This window comes from Buteo buteo, chromosome 25 (assembly GCF_964188355.1).
Source record: "Buteo buteo chromosome 25, bButBut1.hap1.1, whole genome shotgun sequence".
In the NCBI taxonomy this organism is placed as follows: Eukaryota; Metazoa; Chordata; class Aves; order Accipitriformes; family Accipitridae; genus Buteo; species Buteo buteo.
In genome coordinates this window covers 873339-892685 of record NC_134195.1, presented here as the reverse complement: position 1 = coordinate 892685, position 19347 = coordinate 873339, and the positions used below count along the sequence as shown (strand labels likewise).

Here is a 19347-nt window from a genome sequence, read left to right as displayed (position 1 = left end):
ACTTAATTAAGACAGCTCAGAAAGCACACTGACTTCAATTAGCTTTGTATCAAGTTCTGACTGAACAAACAACTGCTCTTAAGAGATAAGAGAGATGATAAACATGGCCAGCTTTTTTTTTTTGCTTTTTTTTTAACATGAATTTGGAGGAGGGAGGGAGAAATGGGCTGAGAAATGTTTCATTTCTTCTTGTCAGGGTGAAAGAAAGGAAAAATACACCCAAGATGTCTCTTTAAAAGATCCATTTAAATGGGACCACTGTCAAAGGAGGTAATTATTTTTTTATCATAAAAGCTTGACAGCCTCCTTTTAGGGCTGAAATGCAGAAACAAAATGAAATCTTTTGTGTGATGGATTGAGTTAATGCACAGCAGCTTTCTGAGTGGGAAAACCAGAGAAGTGATTAGGTTATTTTTATTACTTTAGCTAGAGAGACTGGATACTGCTGCTGCGACTAGTCACTGGGGTATAATTAATAGACCATTTGCTAATAGAATATAGAGCTTTAAAGGCAGATGCCGTTTGGGATTTCGGCTTTCTCGCTGCATCCCGGAGGGCTGTACAGAGCGCGGAGCTGCGTGGCACAGTCCGAGTCGCCGTCCCGGACCCCGCGCGGTTAATCTGGGTCGCTTGGAAGACCTTTGCTGTGCGAGGTCTAGACAGGCGATGGGGCTGCCCGGCTGCCGCGGCCGGGCTCGAGCCGTTTGGCAGCCCGCGCCAGGGCGTGTGTGCTCGGCCGCCAGCTGTGCCAGCTGCCAAAAAAAGTCCCAAACTCGGCTCGGCAGCCCGGAGAGGTGGGGCTGTTTTGCAAGAGGAAAGGAGGAGCCGTTTTTACCATCCCGGTCGGGTGGCGAGGGCTGGCTGGAGAAGCGAAGAGGTACCAGCAGCCTTCGTGTGAGCTCTGACCTGCTGGTACGCGGTGAAATCTCGGAACGCCGCAGGCGGTTTCTCTTCACGTCACCCCATCGGAGGTGCCCCATCTTCCTCGTCCAGTTGCAGCCTGTTAAGGCTAACCCAAGGTTAGCTGACAGAAGAGTAACTTTCCAGCACCTCTGGGTGTTGCAGGTCTTTACAAAAAAAGGGGTGAGGGAGGAGTCTGGTCTCACTCCAGTTGCTTTGCATATATGTGCTGGTCCAAGGGAAAAAAGAAGCAAAGTCAACCAGGAGCTTGAAATAGAGTGTGTGAGAGACACCCCGACCTAGCCCTAGTCCTAATGTGCTCTAACACACGTTATCCTGGCTGTAGGATACGCCTCAGCCCTGGAGAGTCGTATTCAGGTTACCGTGAACTTCAAGCTGTCCCAGTTTGTGCTGGAGATGGGGTCGGTCTCCCAGTAGGGTCAGAGTACAAGGACCAGAACCATGTCTCACTGGTACTGCCGCCTCTATTTCTTATTTTGCATGTAGATAGGAACATGGGCCTAAGTGTTTATTTACACGTTCCTGATTAAAATGTTGTTTACCACTGGGGGAAAGAGCATTTAAGATAATGTGCGTGGGAGATATTAAGAAAATAAGTGTAATGAAAGCTCTGAAGACTTGTGTTTCCCAGAAAGGATGCTAAGAGGGAGAAGAGTAATTTGTTGTGCATGCAGTGTAATCTTTGAAGACACCCAGTCTAGTTCTCTGCCGCTCTGCCACATTCTGCAGGATCTCAGAAATACGAGATTCAATAGTCTCCAGACCTTTTTTCCGTTTATTCCGAACGGTTTGCAGCACTCTAGATGTCCCTGTACTGCTTCTATACCTGTTCACAACTGCTCTCCCTGAATCCCCGAGCCTGCAGTTAGCCAAGGGAAGGACAGACACGTGCCTGCCTTCTCCCCTCCCAGACTGCTTCTCTGCTGTCCATGTAGCTGTGGTCTGCAGCAAATGCAAGATAATGCAGCTTATTTTAACTCTTTATTACTGCAGGCTCAATTAAATCCAATTACCTCACCTTTGCTACCAGATTACACACACAGAGGATTACTGCCGCTCAGCTGATGGTGGAGAATCTGATAACGGCTGAGCCCAGCCTAAATATTTCTTACTACTCTTAAGGATAATTTATGCCTCTGTCTGCATCTCTTCTGAGTTTGTTCCCCTAGAGCTTTATCTCCGAGAGAAGGTGGTATGCTTCTAAGTGCCAGCTCCTGTTAGTAAAGGAATTTACATTAGGCTAAACCGGTGACAGTGGAGAGAAAGGACCAGGCTCAGCAACAAATGGAAAGTCTTAGCCTCAGGCTTACACAATACTCCAAACCCTGGAAGATTAGGAAATTCCCTTACAGGAATCCCAGGCCCTGCACAGTTAGCCAGAATTTATCAGAGACGTTTCTAGGGATGAAGTCATGCAATATTTTTCTGTTACTATTTGGTGTGTTTCAACGGGAGAGAAATCAAATCTCCCCAGTACATTTACAGTTAAGTTTTGGAGAAGTTTACTGCTAGGCAGGTACACAGCATGAAAAACTTAACCAGAAGAGATGGAAGAATTCAAGGAATACATGAAAAAGGATCAGTCCAGCAGAAAGTGTCAGTGGGAGGAGAACGGCAACATAGGCAACCTCTGAGGAGACAAGAAACTTTCTATGAAAATTAGGCCACAAATAGAAGGACCATTTTAATATGGCATATATTCTGAGGCCCTGATGAGTAAGATATTTATAGAAAAAAATTGCACACATGTGATGCTCTGCCATCTGAGGCTTAGTGACTCCCAGAAATCTGCTTCTTAGGCAATCCATCATCCACATGATAGAAGCACATGATAATGGTAACAAAATAAGGTGCACGCTTTTTTTTACTTTTTTTTTTTTTTTTTTATAAAACACAGCAGCATGCACAGTCTGGAGGGCAAGGTGAGCAGAGATTAGCTTTGCATATAATATTAGTAGCTGGCTTTTCAGGTAAGGTAGTAATGGCTTGTAATGATGTAACTAAAAAAGGAGATCTTCATTTATTTCCCTCAAGCAGATTTTATGGGTTTTGAAGAGCTAATTTTGTACCAGAATGATCTTGAGTGCCATACTGCTAGCACTCCAGAAAAGTATTCCAGCACCTGCTCTCACACAGAATTAGCTCTACTTATATTCCTAAAAAGAAGACGAAATGAATTATACTATCTGCTATTAATAATTTCACATGTATCTCCCAAGAGCCATGATATTTTAAATATTCAGCAGTTTCTATTCATACAGTAATAGGAAGAGGTAATACACTACATTATGGATAACTTCAATTTCAAAATAAGTGGAGGACCAAATGTTTGATTTATATATAACAAAAAATGCTTTTAAATTGTACACCCCTACAGTTTTGGTTATTGTTCAATGATAAAAACTAAAAACTAGACAGGAACAAACTATATCCATGTCAATTTGTTTGTAAAGCACCCTTTTTGAACACTCTGATGGATTGTGAGTCAAGTGGCCTGCTCTTTATGTTCAGTGCATACAACAGGGACTTCAATAAGGTCAAAACCAGTAAGGTAAACCTTGAAAGCATTTGCTATTTATAAATCACTGAACTTCGAACAAGTACACATCGTACACTGGAATCTGACCTTAGCAGAAATAAAATCTAAAGGGGATTGAAACTCACACAGTCGTTATACCACTTCTCACACAATATCATATTTAAAGCACGTTCTCCTAGAAGCTTCTCCAGTGAATACGGTTCACAGGTCAAAACGTTCAGCTTCGTTTATCATAGCCTTAAATATACAACTTCCCTAAGTGTGAGCGGCTTTACAGAAAAACAGATAACGAAGAAAGAAATCGGGATATCACATTTATATATTTTTCAAGGTAAGCTCAAAACCAGCCTGAGAGGTATAATTCTGGGGTCCAGTTCGGTCCAGTTCCCTCCTGCCAAGTGGCAACACTGAGACAGACAATCATCTAGGTGATTTTACAGTTTAAATTCAATTCTACCAAGACTGAAATAAACACAGTAGTGATTTTTACTGTTCATATTTACTTGTAAAGATTCTTTAATGTAGAATTTTCCAGCTGAACTCTGGGAAGTGCCAGACCTTCTGTACCTGCTTTCTGTGGTTTTACATCAGATATGCACTGAATCTGAGCGACTTCATTAACTGCAGATACGATATAGAAGTCACAAGGCGCACAGGTGATTTCAGCTACGTAGAACTGCAAAAGTCAGGGCAAAGACATTGAAAAGCATGTACTATATGCAAACCTTCAAATTCCTAAACCAGCCCTGGATAGGGAGGTACAAGAAGACACCCCTAAAGCTGTCTGTGCTGTGGTAACAAAACAGCTGGGAGGGAAGGGGAGCTGATATTATCTTCAGCTGACCTAGATGGAGTTGGAAGAGGACATATGTCTACAGCTTCAGCCAGGGGTTATAAATATGGGATTAAGTTCCCATTCCTTTATGCTACACTTCCATCTAGGAAAGCTGAGTTACCTCAGTATTTCCACAGTTGTGAACTACTGATCTTTGCCATAATGGCTAAATAGCCACATTTTTGTTCCAGAGTTGTCTGTCTACCATTTATAGGTCACCCATTAAAGTGACCCCTTTAGTGAGCTTTTCAGATAGCAATTATATTTGGGCATCAAATCTTTTTGGTGGCAAGATATCATTCCTATGATTGGCACTCAGTAAATGAAAGATATGTTTCAGATTTTGGAGACAGATGAAAGACTCTATGATCCTCTTAACAATCTATCCAAAATGTGGATAATACATTTAGATAAAGCGAAATGCTACAGCCCTGAGAAAGATCTATTAAGCTGTCTGAAAGGAGAAGAAATTACGGAAATGAAAGAAAAGGAACAGAAAATTATATTCTTCACGGGACTGTCTTCAAATCATTTGCAATGTCCTCAGCTCTCTTCATGCACAGTGTGAAGCCCAGCTGTTGATCAGCCACACGAGCAGTGTGGATGTGACTCTCACACCACGTTTTAACCATGCCAAAGTGACTGTCGGCAGGCACGCTCCATATGTAGTCCTGTAGAAAGGAAAGGACAAAATAAAAATAACACTCTCATCTGAAGAGGAGGATTTTCCGCTCATGTTGGAGATGGAAAACTGGTCACATCAGACACCACAGTGAATAATCAGACCTCATGCGTTCATCTAGGGGCGACTCCTTCAGCCGGCGGCTGGAGCGTTCTCCTGATTAAGGAGTAGCTGCTGAGTGACAGAAGTCGTGGGTTAAGATGCCAGAGCGAAGGGGTCATTTTACAAACTTGGCCTGTTAAAATGTGAGATCTCCCTGTAGCATATTCAAAAATCTTCATAGTCTTAATCTGTTCAGTCTTGCTGGTCAAGTTTATGTCTCCTATCTACAGGTATTAGCTAGAAAGACAAGTGCTTTGACGGGGAGTTCAGTCAGGAACAAACCTGTTGGGGTTTGCTGCTTTACTGTTACGGCGCAGGAGGCAGCCTTCTGGAGACTAAAAACAGCAGAAGAAACACTGGCTTCTAAAGTAGCAAAATGTACCTTTGCTTCACAGCTGGCCATTCTGTCAAATGCTGGTAGACAAACTGCAGATGTTTGTTTTTCTCAGCCTGGAAGGACAGAGCAACCTTCTGGTACTAGGCTGTTTGTGTTAAGGTTGATAAACACCTGGGGCTAAAAAGAATGACTGTCCATGCTGAAATCTGGAGCCAAAAGTCAGACAGGCATTTTATTAATGATATCCCAGGGTAGAAGAGTCCTCAGATAATCTTTTTTTACATTACATTATACTGTGAGCAATTGTGCTGAGAGTCAGGGAAAGATGAAGTGATGACTTTAACAGATAGAGAGTGGATTGTGATTTGGAGGTAAAATAAGTCCTCTTTCCATTAATAATTTACAGGGATAAAATTTACACTGACTTCACTAGGAATTTGCCCCATGTAGCACCATTTAAAGAACTCTGAGGCTTGAGCCCTGGACATTTGGAAGCAATGAGTTCATAGGGAAAAATTCGGCTGTTCACTTTGCTTTCCTGAATTTTCCTTTATTTCTGTGACTAAAGGAGTACCTGCCACCTCTGTCCCTCTTTAAGGTTTCAGTTTTCCAAGATGATGATGTCTTTCAGACTGTGTGTAGGGGTTACCTACCACCTGAAACACACAGATATTATTTTTATGCTGGCAGGAGCAGCCTGTGATCTTCAATATCTCTAGCTGTAAAATGACCTATAGTAACCCGCTGACATGTGAATATATTTACTTCTCAGTCAGCTTTGAGTGTCAAATGCTAAATGCAGCATATAAAGACATTAGGTGAATCTGTAACATTTTCTGGAAGAACCTGGATCCATAGCCTTTTAGTAGCCTTTTGTGGATTTCACAAGCACAGCAGTAAAAGACCCAATTCATTTAAGATCTATGAAGTTAAATTACCTGGCATAAATAAGCCCAAAGTGGCAAAGTTGATGAGAGTCTATAAATGCCCAAATGGGAGTATATCCTGGAACAAGCAGTTCCTGTGATCAAACCAGATCTGGCTGCTGCGACCCAGGGTAGATAAATTCAGGTTGTCCAGCACCAGGCTCTGAACAAGCCCTAATTCAGAGCTGACCCAAACTGCATCACGCTAGACCCTGTGCTGGGATGGAGCTGAATAGGGAATTCATTCAACTGTCATCCTGATATGACTGGTAGTGTCTTATGCTAGTATTACCCATGGCTTTTTGCTCATTTTAGGAATCTGCAGAAGTTGTTGGTTCTGACATGTGCACTGCATGCACTCTTAATTCACGGAAATTTGTTCTTTTCACTCATGTGAAGCTCTTGATGAGCATGGACTTATTTCTGCCCATTCTATGGCATGAAGTGGGCACAAGTTTCCTAAGTGTTTCAGAGCTCTGGCTTCAAGGAAAAAAACCTGACCTGATGTTTATAGGAGCAGCTTTCAGCCCAGCAGCGACCATTAAACAGGTAGCCACAGGGAAGAGGGTCTGGCTGAGTCTGTGCTGCAGAAGAAAGGAGGTTCAGTAACCAATCCTCAGCCCAAGGCAAAGTGTCACACACTGGATTATGTCCATCCAGTCCAGGGCTAGCACTGCCAGATGTTATTTGCCCTAGGGAGGGTAAATGGGAATCGTCTGAAACAACAGCCAAGCAGTGGGAATGATCATGTCTCCAGGAGCTGAACTCATTTGCTTGTCCTCTTGCTGGGCGGCACGGACCGTGTTTGTGTTTTTGGCTCCCGAGAGATGCGCTGCCTTAGAAGGGGCGAGAGGAAGAATGGCTCTGTCCCTAGCTGCCTGCAAACCAACCTTCAGAAAAGAGTACCAAAAATGTAAGTGTTGCTTTTGGAGGTGCCAGCCTTCCAGGAACTCCCAGAGTAGTATTTCTTCACACTGCTCTTTTCCAGGGAAGACTTTATCCCACATGATCCGCCCAAAGGGAAATAAATATGTAACTACCTACTTGCCTTATCACACCAGGAGCTCAGAAACACTCCTGGTACTTGCATATGCCTCTCACCTCTCCCTTTGCAGCAGCAGAGCCTTACCTTCAAACCGAAAATGTCTGTGTGGGGATACTGAGCACCATCTTTGGCCTCTTCCTTTGGACCCCCCCCCCTCCAGTTCGGAATTGTGCTCTGTGCTGCAGAGAAGACCAATTTGCTAGCACTCTTGGGTGTTTTTCTACTTTTGGACTGCAACAGAAAGTATTTTGTTTGGGAATTGTTTTCCTCCACCACGACAGAACTGTGATGTTGTTCTTTTGTTGTTGATCTTCTGTATCAGTTGAAGGAATTAAGCAAACGTTTTATTTCTCAATCTGGCAAATGGAAAGAAAGAGAAAAGAACAAATCCAACATCACAGGATGCTAAGAAAATGACTTCTATTTTTAGCCTGGTACATTTTCAGACATGTAAACACCTCTGTTAATCGCAGACCCTGCAGCAGTGCTCTAGGGATTATTGAATTGCTTGGAAAGCTGGCAGCCCTATGTGGCATACCAGTGAAGGACTTGACAAGGCTAATTGTGTTCCAAGTTGTTTTCAGCACCAGTGGGAAATGAGGTCTGTGTGCTGGATGTACTGTACAAACTAAGTAGTAATGACGGAGGAAAGGGAGGTGGGAAGAGCAGGGTGCTGAATAAAGGTAACAGGATCTATAAGCATATGACATTTCACTAATATATTTGGCCTCTGGAATTTGAGAAGCAGTTGCGTGCTTAAAGGGAGTGAGACGTACTATTGAGAGTGCCTGTGTTTCCCTTGGAAGTTTTAAATGGCTGTTATGTCTTGAGTGCATCTTTCTACCTCTCTTCCCTGTAACAGTAAGAATGTGAACTTCATTACTAATGAAGTGTCCCCTCTAGACACAGTTTTCTTCAAATCCAGAGAAGTTATTTTTTCCCTCTATACACTTACGGAGCCCAAAATTTATGTCAACAAAGTTTCAAGCCCTAGTAATAACATTTCAGGATTGTCCTCTCTTGGAAATTCCCAGTAGTAGCAAATGATTTGCAAACACCTTTTTGCTTGTCTTCCTGTCTTCAGATATGGGTTTCCACCTAATCTATTGCTTGAGTGACTTATCTGCTGCCCTATGAAGTGTTCCTTAAAGAGTACTTAATTCAAAACCTGTGTAAGCAGGTGAAAATTGTATGGTGTTTGCACCTGTTTATCTCACATTTAAAATTGGTTCTGTTCATCAAATTCAATATATTTAACCAAACTACTTTCACAGCATTTGGAATGCATTCATCAACCATTTATGTGACTCTTTTTGGGTTCTGGTGGGAGGAGGCAGGTAACCTTTTATGGCTTAGAGCTCCAGGAAAACTAGCTTGCTTTCTGTGCTGCAGGAACAAACATGCCATAAAAACACCTCACTGAAACAGATTTAACATTTCCTCTTTTTATGGGCACAGCAGTAGATTTGTGCTAGGTCTGGCTTTGGTGCCTCCCTGTTTTTCTCTGTCATATGCTGTTAAGCATACAAAGTCCTGCAGAAAGTGAGCTGTTTCTTCTTTCCTAGGGCATATCTTCCAGTCTTACAGTGGCAATGCAATCTAAGATTGTGATCGTACTCAAGTGTGCTAGCTCTTAAAAGTTGGTGTTACGAGCCCTCTGACCGAGGGTGTAATAACAGGAAATTTTGGGGAATGCAATCTCAAAGGGAAATTGTTGGCATCGTGGGGCTCAGGAATAATCTGTCTACCAGAATAATAAAGGGGAAGCCAGATAAAAGGATGAAAGGATGTGAGAGGAGGTATGGAGGAATGGAGGCTTGGGGAAAATAGCCAGGAAATGAGAGAAGGTCTGGAAGAATATCAGGGGTGTGATGGAAAGAGATTGGGAGGAGAAGTGTTTCCAGAAGGGAGAAGCCTGGCAGAGAAGTACGAAGTGGTATTAAAGGGAGTGATGCATGCTCTGGCTTGGGGGCAGGAGCAGACTGAGGCTTGCAATGCGAGCACTCTCCTTCTAGGGCTCTGGGCCAGAAAACAAAAGGATTTTTATGTTTGGGAGCAAGCTAACAGGCAGCCTATAAGCCTATTTCCTAAAGGTATTATGCAGCTTTTTGTTGGTACACTTAGAACAAACTGGTGAAGATGCTACTTCCCATCAGATTTGTTTAGCTGGATCTGGAGTGGGCAGGTCCTGAAGGATACATGTATCCCACAATAAAAATAGAGAGTACAGTGTGTTCTCTAGCCCACCAAGTGAGTGGCAGTGAATAAGCTGGTCTTATCCATTGTCTCTCCTGCAAGCAGGCCTTTGTCTATGTTCTCCCCTGAATCATGCTTGAATGTTGGCTGGGAGGAGCTAAACCCTGCCAGGGAGCCTACCAGCAGTGTGGCTGGTCCATGGCTCTGTTCAGTTTCCCAGCAAAGTCATAACCCGTGAAAGTGCACTGGGATTCAGAAACAAACGGCAGAAGGATGTCTCGCTGCAGAGAAATTCCTGAGTCATTCTTTAGCTCTGAAAATGAAGGTGAAGTCTTCAAGGGATGTTTCCAGTCAGTGCGGGTTTTCCTGCTTTCCACTATGCCTGGCATGAATGAGGTGATAAGCATCTAAAACCTGCACAAGGGTGAGCATAGAGCTGGTCTCTCCCAGTTTCCCCTATCAGAGTGATGATGACCAATTGACAGGGGTGCCAAGTCACCAACAGAGCCTTGGGGTGGTGCCAGCACTGTTATGATTTGTAAAATAAGTTTGAAATACATCAAAAAACATTGATATAGGGATAATGGGTTCAGTACATGGACCGTTCCCTTCTGTGGGGACCCTAAATATTTAGAGATGAGTTAACTGATGATGGAGAGGGATTAGAGAGATTGGTCCCAAAATGCTAAAGTAAGCATTCATGATTAATTTACTATACTATCAAGAAATTAATAGGTGATCTGCATTGGTGTGTGTCATGGTGTAACCTGCAGCATGGTTTCCTGATGATCTAATCTGGTGTCATAGTTGGAGAGTGTATCTATCCCATATGCCCTGTCCTTTACCTGGTCTTGAGATAAAAGGGCGAGGAAAGTAAATTGTTCATCTCTTTGCAAAATAGAGCTAGGATGTAGCCAAAGTACCTGTGCAGATCCATAAATTGAAGAGTACTCAAATCTTCCCATCACATCCTACGCAGTTGTAGTGTATTTATTTTTTGATATCATGAAGCTGAACTTTTTAAGAAAGTAATAATTAATAAGTTCATAAGAATCTATTCTGAGAGAAGCTGTAACTATCAAGACCAAGAGCTGCTATGATTACTCCACTGACATCAGCACAAAAATGGCAATATATTCTGCCAACAAACAATGTGCTGTTCCATTGCTGTAGGACTATCAGCCCCAAATTGCCATCTGTGTCTCCTGCAGTGTTCAGTGTCCCATGTGGCTAATTAGCTGGCATATGCCATCATGTGAAAGAAGGAATTGTTCTGTCTTGTTGGAGGGGTTTTCGTTCAGAATTTAAGATATCTACACTTGTTCATCTAAAAGGTAAAGTGTTTATTATCGGGAACCATAAATGTTTTGAGTACTACACAGAACAAACAGGACACACAGTCTTGACTGTAAAGAACTTATCTAATTTAGACAGAAAGCTTAGAGGGGCAGGTAGATGACTAGTCATACATTTTCAAGATTGCTTCAGATGGAAAACTGGGTTTTCAAGAAGAAATATTCACAAGAAATTCTTGCTTTGAACTCACTTGTTTTTAGGTAGGAACTGGCCACAAGTTTCAGTTCAGATATTCTGCTGCAGTCTTCCAAACATTGCAGTTAGGCTGTTTGGGATTTTCTTTCTTCTTTTTGTGTAATTCCCCTTTATGAACTGAACTGCAGTCCCACAGATGCAATCTCATCTCTTGCTAATAGGAGACCATGTGGTGTCTCATGGAAGATGTAGGCTAAACAATAAACCTTATTTACAGAGAAGAATGTATAGCAAATAGTCTGTAACTCCCAGTGGAATAGAAATATTTTACCAAAAAGAGATTCACAACAAATTTTCACAAGGCAATTCAATTTCATTGGTTTTGTCTGTCTTTCCCTTGTAGAAGGGCACTGTCTCCATGCCAAACAGACATCAAGGAGCCAGAAGAGTGGGGGATTTGTAGTTGAAAAGATGAAGCGAGGAGGCTGGTTTCTGAAATACTTGGAGATGACAATAAGAAGAATCTGCAGCTGTTTTTTAGAGAATTATAACCTGGCAGACTCATTCAACTTCTGCTGACTCTAAAAGGTTATTGAGATAAATATATGGTTGCTTACTTTAGCTGTATAAGTTTGCATTGTATAATTTTTCAAAACTTGGGGAAAGAGAAATTTGGCCTGAGACAGCTATTCTGAACTCAAGAAGCAATGAAATCCTGTCTAGATATATTATCCAGTATTATTATTCATAATTAATACATATTCATTATTATTATGACTAAACTTACATCTAGCTATGGCTAAAACACTTCTGCTGTGAGTACTCTGGGACACAGACCACCTTTTTCCATCCAGAACCTAAGGGCAGTACTGAGCGATTCCTGTTTCATGCAGAGAGGCATGTTGAAAATAAAATTCCAAATGAAGCCCTAAAGGCAGCAGAGAAGGTGGGATGCAGCAGCAGGACTCCTTCTTTAGCAGGAATTTTCTTGTTGATTCATGGAGTTAAGAAGCTGGTCTGGCAGGGTTCTGTATCTTTCCAGCTGAATCCCATATATGAAATAATTTCCTACTGCTTGTGGTTTCGAAAGTAATTATTAGGCCATGCCCAGAGAAAATTCAGAGTAGATCTGAAAACTCTTCAACAATTTAGCTGTGATCAGAGCCAGCTAGATCTCTGTGGAGACCCCCTTATCTAAGTCCCACTGATGTTCTCCTGGGCTTTCAGATGCTGTTTGCAACTTCAGAACTACAATAAATCTGTAATAATTAACCTCAGCAGCCTCTCTCAGGGGCTTTTATCCCAAGTAGTTTGCCAGCTTTCTTAAACATGCTTTACTGTATGTTCACACTTCAGCTTTTTGGGTATTTCTGTTTCTTTGCCCATATGAACCACTCCTTAAAATGGCCTGTTTCCCTGGCACCGGGAATGAAACTGGAACAGCTTGTCCTGGCAACTGTTGCTAGTCTACGGTAATTGGATGTATTAAAAATAAAAACAACAACAAAACAATTGTTTTTCCTCATTCCTTCCCAGTAGAAATCAATTAGTCACAGCCTTTATTTAGCACATGTGACATTTACCTAAGCAAAGGCAACTGGTGAGCCGGTTATGTGCAACCGTCCCGGGGAGCACAGATCTTACTCACGCTCCAGGCTTTGCTCTGTTGTCCTGCTTGTCACCAAGGGTTAGTCATCCTTCAGGGCAGTGCAGGATGTTTCTGGTAACAGGACAAACTGCTACGAGATCCTTAGTGCCGTGAATTTGAAGTGAATCGGACAGGTCCTTAGTGCCGTGAATTTGAAGTGAATCGGACGGGTCCTTAGTGCCATGAATTTGAAATGAATTGGAAGGGGGAACCGGCTTCTTTACTTGCTGTTGGGAGACCCTCCAGCAGCACGCCACGCAGAGAGCTTTCCCTGCTGGGCTCCACGCCAGGGCCACGTCCTCAGCACAAACCGCCACCTTCGGTGCCTGCTGGCTGCTCTCCATCAGAGCTCCCTGCGCTCCCGCTCACGCGAGGGCTCCTGCAATAAACCACACGCTTGTTCCCTCACCAGACCGTACCTGCCCCGCTCCCTCCCCATCCCCATCCTGGCCGTACTCATCTCCAGGCTCCGGGGAGAAGTGGGGGATCATTTTATTTTCTTGACAGACACCTGGCTCTTGACCTGTAGGTGCAGTTGTCTTGGGAACGCTGCTCAAGTCTGGTCAAAATTCAGCGGGGGGCGGGGGGGGGAGGATAATCGGGAAAGTCTTGGTTTAGTTTGTGCGGTTTCATTTCGGTTGAGGCAAATCTCGTGGAAGTGGAGGCCCTGGGGACTTGCTGCAGATCTGGATTAATATCCCTTCTCGGACGGAGGTCATCTGCAGCTACGCCACCCCTGTGTGACAGAAACGCCTCAGCCACCTGGCACGAGGCAGATGACCTCTTGATATAACCTCTGACAAAAACATGCGGTTTTGACTCTCTGACCCGCTTGTACTGGTATGCATTTGGGCATTAGTAGGCTGGGGTCTAGGTACCTGTCCTCCCACATGGTACGTGCCCTAATAACTGTTGATTTTCCTTTCCTGCAGCCTCCTGCCAGTGTTGTGACTCCAACTCATCATTTTCTTTGCATTTACCACCAGCACCTAAGAGAGGATTGAGTCAAATGAAATGTTTAATGCAACATGTGAAGAATTTTCTCAAGGTTTCCCTTTGCTTCAGCAAGAAATATCAGGAATACATTTTGGTTTGTGCCAAATGGAATTGTTCTTTTGATTTTATCCCCATTACTGTCACATCAGACATTATCACTGTCTCAGTTCTGACCAGCCTTGTGTGTTGCCTGTGTTTTGAGGGGTGGTTTCTCTCTGTCAACCGTCTTAGAAAAAGGCTCTTTATTTTCTCTGGCAGTATCTTGAATGAAAAATAATGCTCTCACCTCTCATCTAGGCATCACCCTGCTTCTGCAAAGCAAGCTATTTTGGGGCGTACATTCACATGAGGAGGTTCTTTAACTCTATCAGCTGATGATTAATCATTGCTTAGATTCAGAATATATAAAAATTTTATTTTTAAAAGACACAGTGCTGTACATAAAAGCCTCCAAGGGTGACTTTGAAGATAATTATTTGGCAAGAAATGTGGGGTCTGCTGACATGGTTGGTTAAAGAACATATTGTGCTAATTTGCAGTTATACTAACAGAGATAAGAAGCCTGAACTACAGAATTGAGTACAATCAGGGGCATGTAAATGGGACCTATGTTATGTCTGCCGGATCTCCTGAGGTTCTGGCTCTAGTTTAGAGCATTTCTTTATGTAAAACCCCACTGTCAGAAAGAGAGATGTGTTGGATGTTCCAGAGGAATGTGAAAGCTGGAAGACTCTTCAGAAAATGAGATTTCCCTTTAACGCTTGATATGCGATTCATCTATTGTTACCTGCTTTTCCTCTCCTGGCTAATTACAGAAGGTATGAATTTTATTCCCCATTTTAATACATATATCAGTGTTAAAGACTTTATTGGATGAATTGATAGGTTCTGAACTTCCCAAAGAGTCCGCAGGTGAGTGTGTAGGGCAGCAAATAACCGTAAGGACATTGGTCTTCTAGTTTGGCCTTACTGAGAGTACCTCAAGATGAACTTTGGTTATTCGTGTAGGAGTGATTTAAAATACCTGCTCCATTTTTCTGCCAGACATTATTACTCCAGCAGCAGAGGCAGCAGAAAGGGTGATATACCCTTCTCTCAGTTACAGAGGTCATAGCCTGGTGCATTCACTGAAACTGCAGTAAGTCTTGGCTTTTGGGCAGTAACTCCTGGCTGTGTGGGCAGGCAGCTGAGAGTAATAACCTCTTAAATTATTCCAGTGTACATTGCAGGAACTCATTTAGAGTCACTCTGCATAATCTTGGGCCCGTATTTTCTAGGGTGTATTTTCTTTCATGCAGCTTTGTGTACAGGCTGTACGTTTGCACCCACATACATGTGGTCATTAGGCTTCTCATCGGTGCACGAAACTGTCAAAATGTACACATGAAACTGTCTCGTGTGCAGCGTGGGTGGGTAGCCATAGTGCTACTGATCACAGCAAGTGCCTTTAGAAATCCTCTCTGTCTGCCTTTGTGAAGTGCCTGATAACGACACCGTGCTCCAGCACCCGGCTGGGAACCCTGAGATAGCCAGGCTTTGGATGTACTGCATAAATCCCTTGAGGTTTCCCCGGGGTTCTCACAGAAAGCAAGATGCTTCTTTTCCCCTCCCAGGAGCTGGGAGCTGCTGCCTCTCGCCGATGTTTGTCAGGATGCCGTGTCCACAAGCCCCCAGCCCTGCCCTGCCCACCCCACTCAGGAGCTTACCTGTACGCCAGGTTTGGCATCTGTGCTGCTAGTTCCGGCTCAGCGGTGGAGCTGTACTGTTCAGAAATCAGTTCGATTACCAGGATCTTCGGAAAATATCTCATGGCATGAAAGCTTTGCGGATTAGGAGGCAATGGCTGTACAACTGTGATGTTCGTGGGTTTCGGGGTTTTTTTTATTAGAGGGTTAATGACGTGCTATAATCCCACATAATTACTATATTCTTAATGGACCCCAATAAAAAGATTAATAAAGCTATTCTGGAATAATTACTTTGGTGTTCTTTACATAGAGAAAGCAACAGCAATGAGCGCAGTCTGAGGGGGCAAGCTAGAGCTATGGCAATCCACATCCCTCCTCACCAGCACCTCCTCTGCTGGTCTAGTCCTTCATCGAAAGCTTTTAAATAGGCTTTTGAAATCGCATTGACCTCGGTTGACTTTGGACACACAGAATTCTCTGAATGGGTATTACTTGCCCCCTTAATTCTTGGGATTTCCTTAGGAACTTCTGATTGGATTGAGGCCTACATCTTTTTCAAGTCTAAGTCAAACTACTATTTCTCTAGCCTTCATATGTTTTTGAAAAGTATTAACTAGTAAACAGCTGTACCTGACATTTCATTTGGGATGGAGGAGAATCTGGCTAGTGGTAGATAGGTCTCTTCAGGAAATACTTGCTGGAAGCAGGACTTCAGGGTTTATCTTGGCATATCCAAACTGGCCCTTGGAACAGCTAACTTCATTCATGGCTTTAGATTTTTGTTGTTGCTAAGAGTTTTGTGCTTACTAAAGTATAGTATGCATGCATGTATGCCAGGACAAAGATGCAATATCAATGGAGTTGCGTATGAGGTTTTGCAAATAGTTATCAGAATGAGTAGTTAACAGGCATGTCAATCGTGACACATGTGAGCCTCCACTCATGTTCATACAGCTTGCAGCTGAAGTCACGTAGGAGCTATGGTTAATACGAGCCAATCTCAGTCAAACCTTAGTGATCATGCACGTTATCAAATCAATAAAAACGCTGACCTCATTTACCCTGGCTTGAGCACCGTTATCCTTTGGTTGGCATTTGGAACTGGAGTCCCCTTACATCTGACAACTGCAAGGCCAGTAATGCCAGAAGCTTACTTTAACTCATAAATGACACCTCCTTTTTCTTCTGGGAGGATGATTTTTATCAAGTCTGTTTTCTGGTTTTGATTCTTTTCCTCAGAAAATGAGGACTACTAACACAGTCCAAGTACATACTAGATTTTGAAAGGGTTGATGTTTCCTTTTTTCTATACAATCTTTGGCTGCCTCTGCCTTGAAATGTTTCTGTTCACCTCCCTCTGCCCTGAAGAATTCCGATAATGGGTTTGGGTAAGTCATCAAAAAACAAAAGTAGTGAAATGCACGAAAATCAGAAGGGTGTGTACTTTTTCTTGGATTGCTTCCTTCGAATAAGGTCTGAAGCAATTTAAGCAAAACATGATCTTTTCTTCTTCTTCCATTAGTGAAGGTCAGTTATCAGTGGGTTATACATGTGTAGAGAAGTTACCTTACCATAAATACAATTTCCACTCTTATTCCTTAAATTTAGCTTGTTGATAGCCATGCTACATTGTATAATCTGTGTAATCATAACAAAATTTTAAAATTATCTGTAAGCACAAGCTGTAGTTCTGATTAGATACCTTTATTACTTGAAGTTTTCAGCCCAGTTTACATTTGTTTCCCTTCTTCTCTTTCCTCATCAGCAGATTGTAAATATTCCAGAAAATGAAGACTCAAGATCTGCATTTCTTCTTAAGAATGATGATCTTATGAATGTTGTTGATTTTCTTTGAAGAATCCATTGCAAGAGACCTGGTACTGAAGGCACTTTCCTTCATACCCCTTCCCCCAAACTTCATTCATCTGGGTTCCACCCTGCACCTGTTTGTAGTGACTTTCATACTATTGTTTCAGATCGGGGGGGTGTGTGGATTTTTGATGCAACTGTGGACGTAGAGGTAGGTATCTGGTGCCCGAGAGTATTTCAGACATGCTGTCTCAAGGATTGCTGTAGACCACCTGCACTGATTTTCAGGCTAGACCTGCAAGAGAATGTCTACGCTGCACAGTAGTCCAGTGTTCAGAACGTAAACTTGCTTTCTAATTTTCTAGCTTGCTAGCAAACTGGCTCTTGAGAATCAGTTAATGATAGATCATATATCTAAAGTTGGCACTGCATTGTGGAGTGCAGCCATAGCCTTAAGAGCCTTTAAAGGATGAGTGGCCATTACTGATCTATAAAACATTATTGCATAGCAATTTATTCCACAAAAACAGAATGATACAACGAGAAACTGTATTCATTACATAAACAGCACACTTCGACAAACAAGATTGACGTTCTATAAGCAGCACACACGCAGGAATGAGAACTTTATAAAACAAATTGTGAAAGGAACAAACTGTTACTGTCTGATGTAATTTCAGTAATTTTGTAATTGAGAATTTCCACCCACTACACGTGAAAGGAAAAGCACACATAGTCCTGCACACCCATTGTGTATTTATTTCTTCAATAGTGGCAAGCAGGTAGCTGTTGAAATGATGACTTTGGGTCCTTTCCATTATTCCTTGACCACTCACAGAGATGTCATTGCTTCCTATAGTTAGGAAGGGGAAAATTTGTATTTTGATAATTAATATCATTCCTAATTGGAAGAAACAAAAGTCTTAAGCAGAACAGAACCAGCTATTTAATTGGGGCTTTTCTCCAGCAAGACAAAATAAGCATATTGGGAAACTGTATGATAGCTCACAGTTGATCTCTTTCAGACAGCAGTAATGGAAACTGTCCTTTTGAATATAATTACATATGTGAACAATCAGTGAGATCTGCCAAAGTTTTCACTGCTGTGAAGTTAATCTTTCATCTTTTCAAACATTTATTTATAGATCCAGATCGGTTACAGGAAGAACAACAGCAGCTGTGGCCTCAATTATAAATGTTTGTACTAATTGGTAGAAAAGTGTACATATACAAACACACATATCAGTATTTCAGACATACACCAGAAACTTCTGTACTGCTAAAAATAAAATCAAACTCATATTTTCCATTTCAATTTTTGAACCTACCTTTGTGTTATGCTGTGTATTTTACTGACTTATTAGCTTCAGACAGTGCTTATCATTCAAACTTAGGTTATTCATACAGACCAAGCCTGAACATCAGTTATTGGAAGGTCAGTTTTTGGCACTGCACTTCTGGAAAGATGTGAACCAGTTGGAAAGAATCTGGAGGAAAGCAACAGGAATGAGTAGAGGTCTAGAAAACATGACCCATGAGAAAAGATTGAAGGTACCAAGGTTGTTTAGTCTAGAGAGGAGCAGACAGAGGGGAAAAATTTTAACAGTTTTCAAATATCTAAAAAGCAGCTACGCTTATCTATTTTCCAAGCTGATGGCTGATAAAGCAAGCAGAAATGATCTTAAAGTGTGGTAAGGGAGAGACAGATGAGACACTAGGAAATACACTGTAATGGTATGGCCAGAAAAGCCCTGGAAGAGTGCTGGAATCTTGATCATCTGGAGATTTTAGAGTAGGTTAGAAAAACATCAGCCAAGAGTAGACTTTGGTGGGGGGGCAGGGGAAGGAGTGAAGGGGTTGAACTAGGCAATCTTTTGAGGATCTTTTGAAAACTCCTTGCTTCTGGTTTATATGATTTCACATCCTGGTAGGGTATCACACTCCCTTCAGCACCCTTTCAGACGTTCATGGTAGCCTGGGGACAGACCTCCTTTTCCGGACCAGGATGCCCCAGTGGAAAAGGTTACCACCCCACATCGTCGCGTGCAGAAGCAGCATACCATTTCTTTGTTCTGTCTTCGCAGTCGGCTATGAGAGTGGCTTATGTGGATGTTCCAAAATGATTTCAGCCA

The 19347-nt window shown here is 42.5% G+C and overlaps 1 long non-coding RNA gene across 2 annotated transcripts; it reads left to right on the top strand.

Moving 5' to 3' along the window:
• The first annotated feature begins 3412 nt into the window (after positions 1 to 3412).
• On the top strand, positions 3413 to 15737 carry LOC142044713 (uncharacterized). Of its 2 annotated transcripts, none has more exons than XR_012654401.1 (3): positions 3413 to 3791; positions 11478 to 11662; positions 13655 to 15736. It is a non-coding gene; the product is annotated as an uncharacterized LOC142044713 (long non-coding RNA). The 2 variants fall into 2 exon arrangements; XR_012654402.1 differs by lacking the exon at positions 3413 to 3791 and adding an exon at positions 7095 to 7255 and having other exon boundaries at positions 13655 to 15737.
• Positions 15738 to 19347: the final 3610 nt, after the last annotated feature.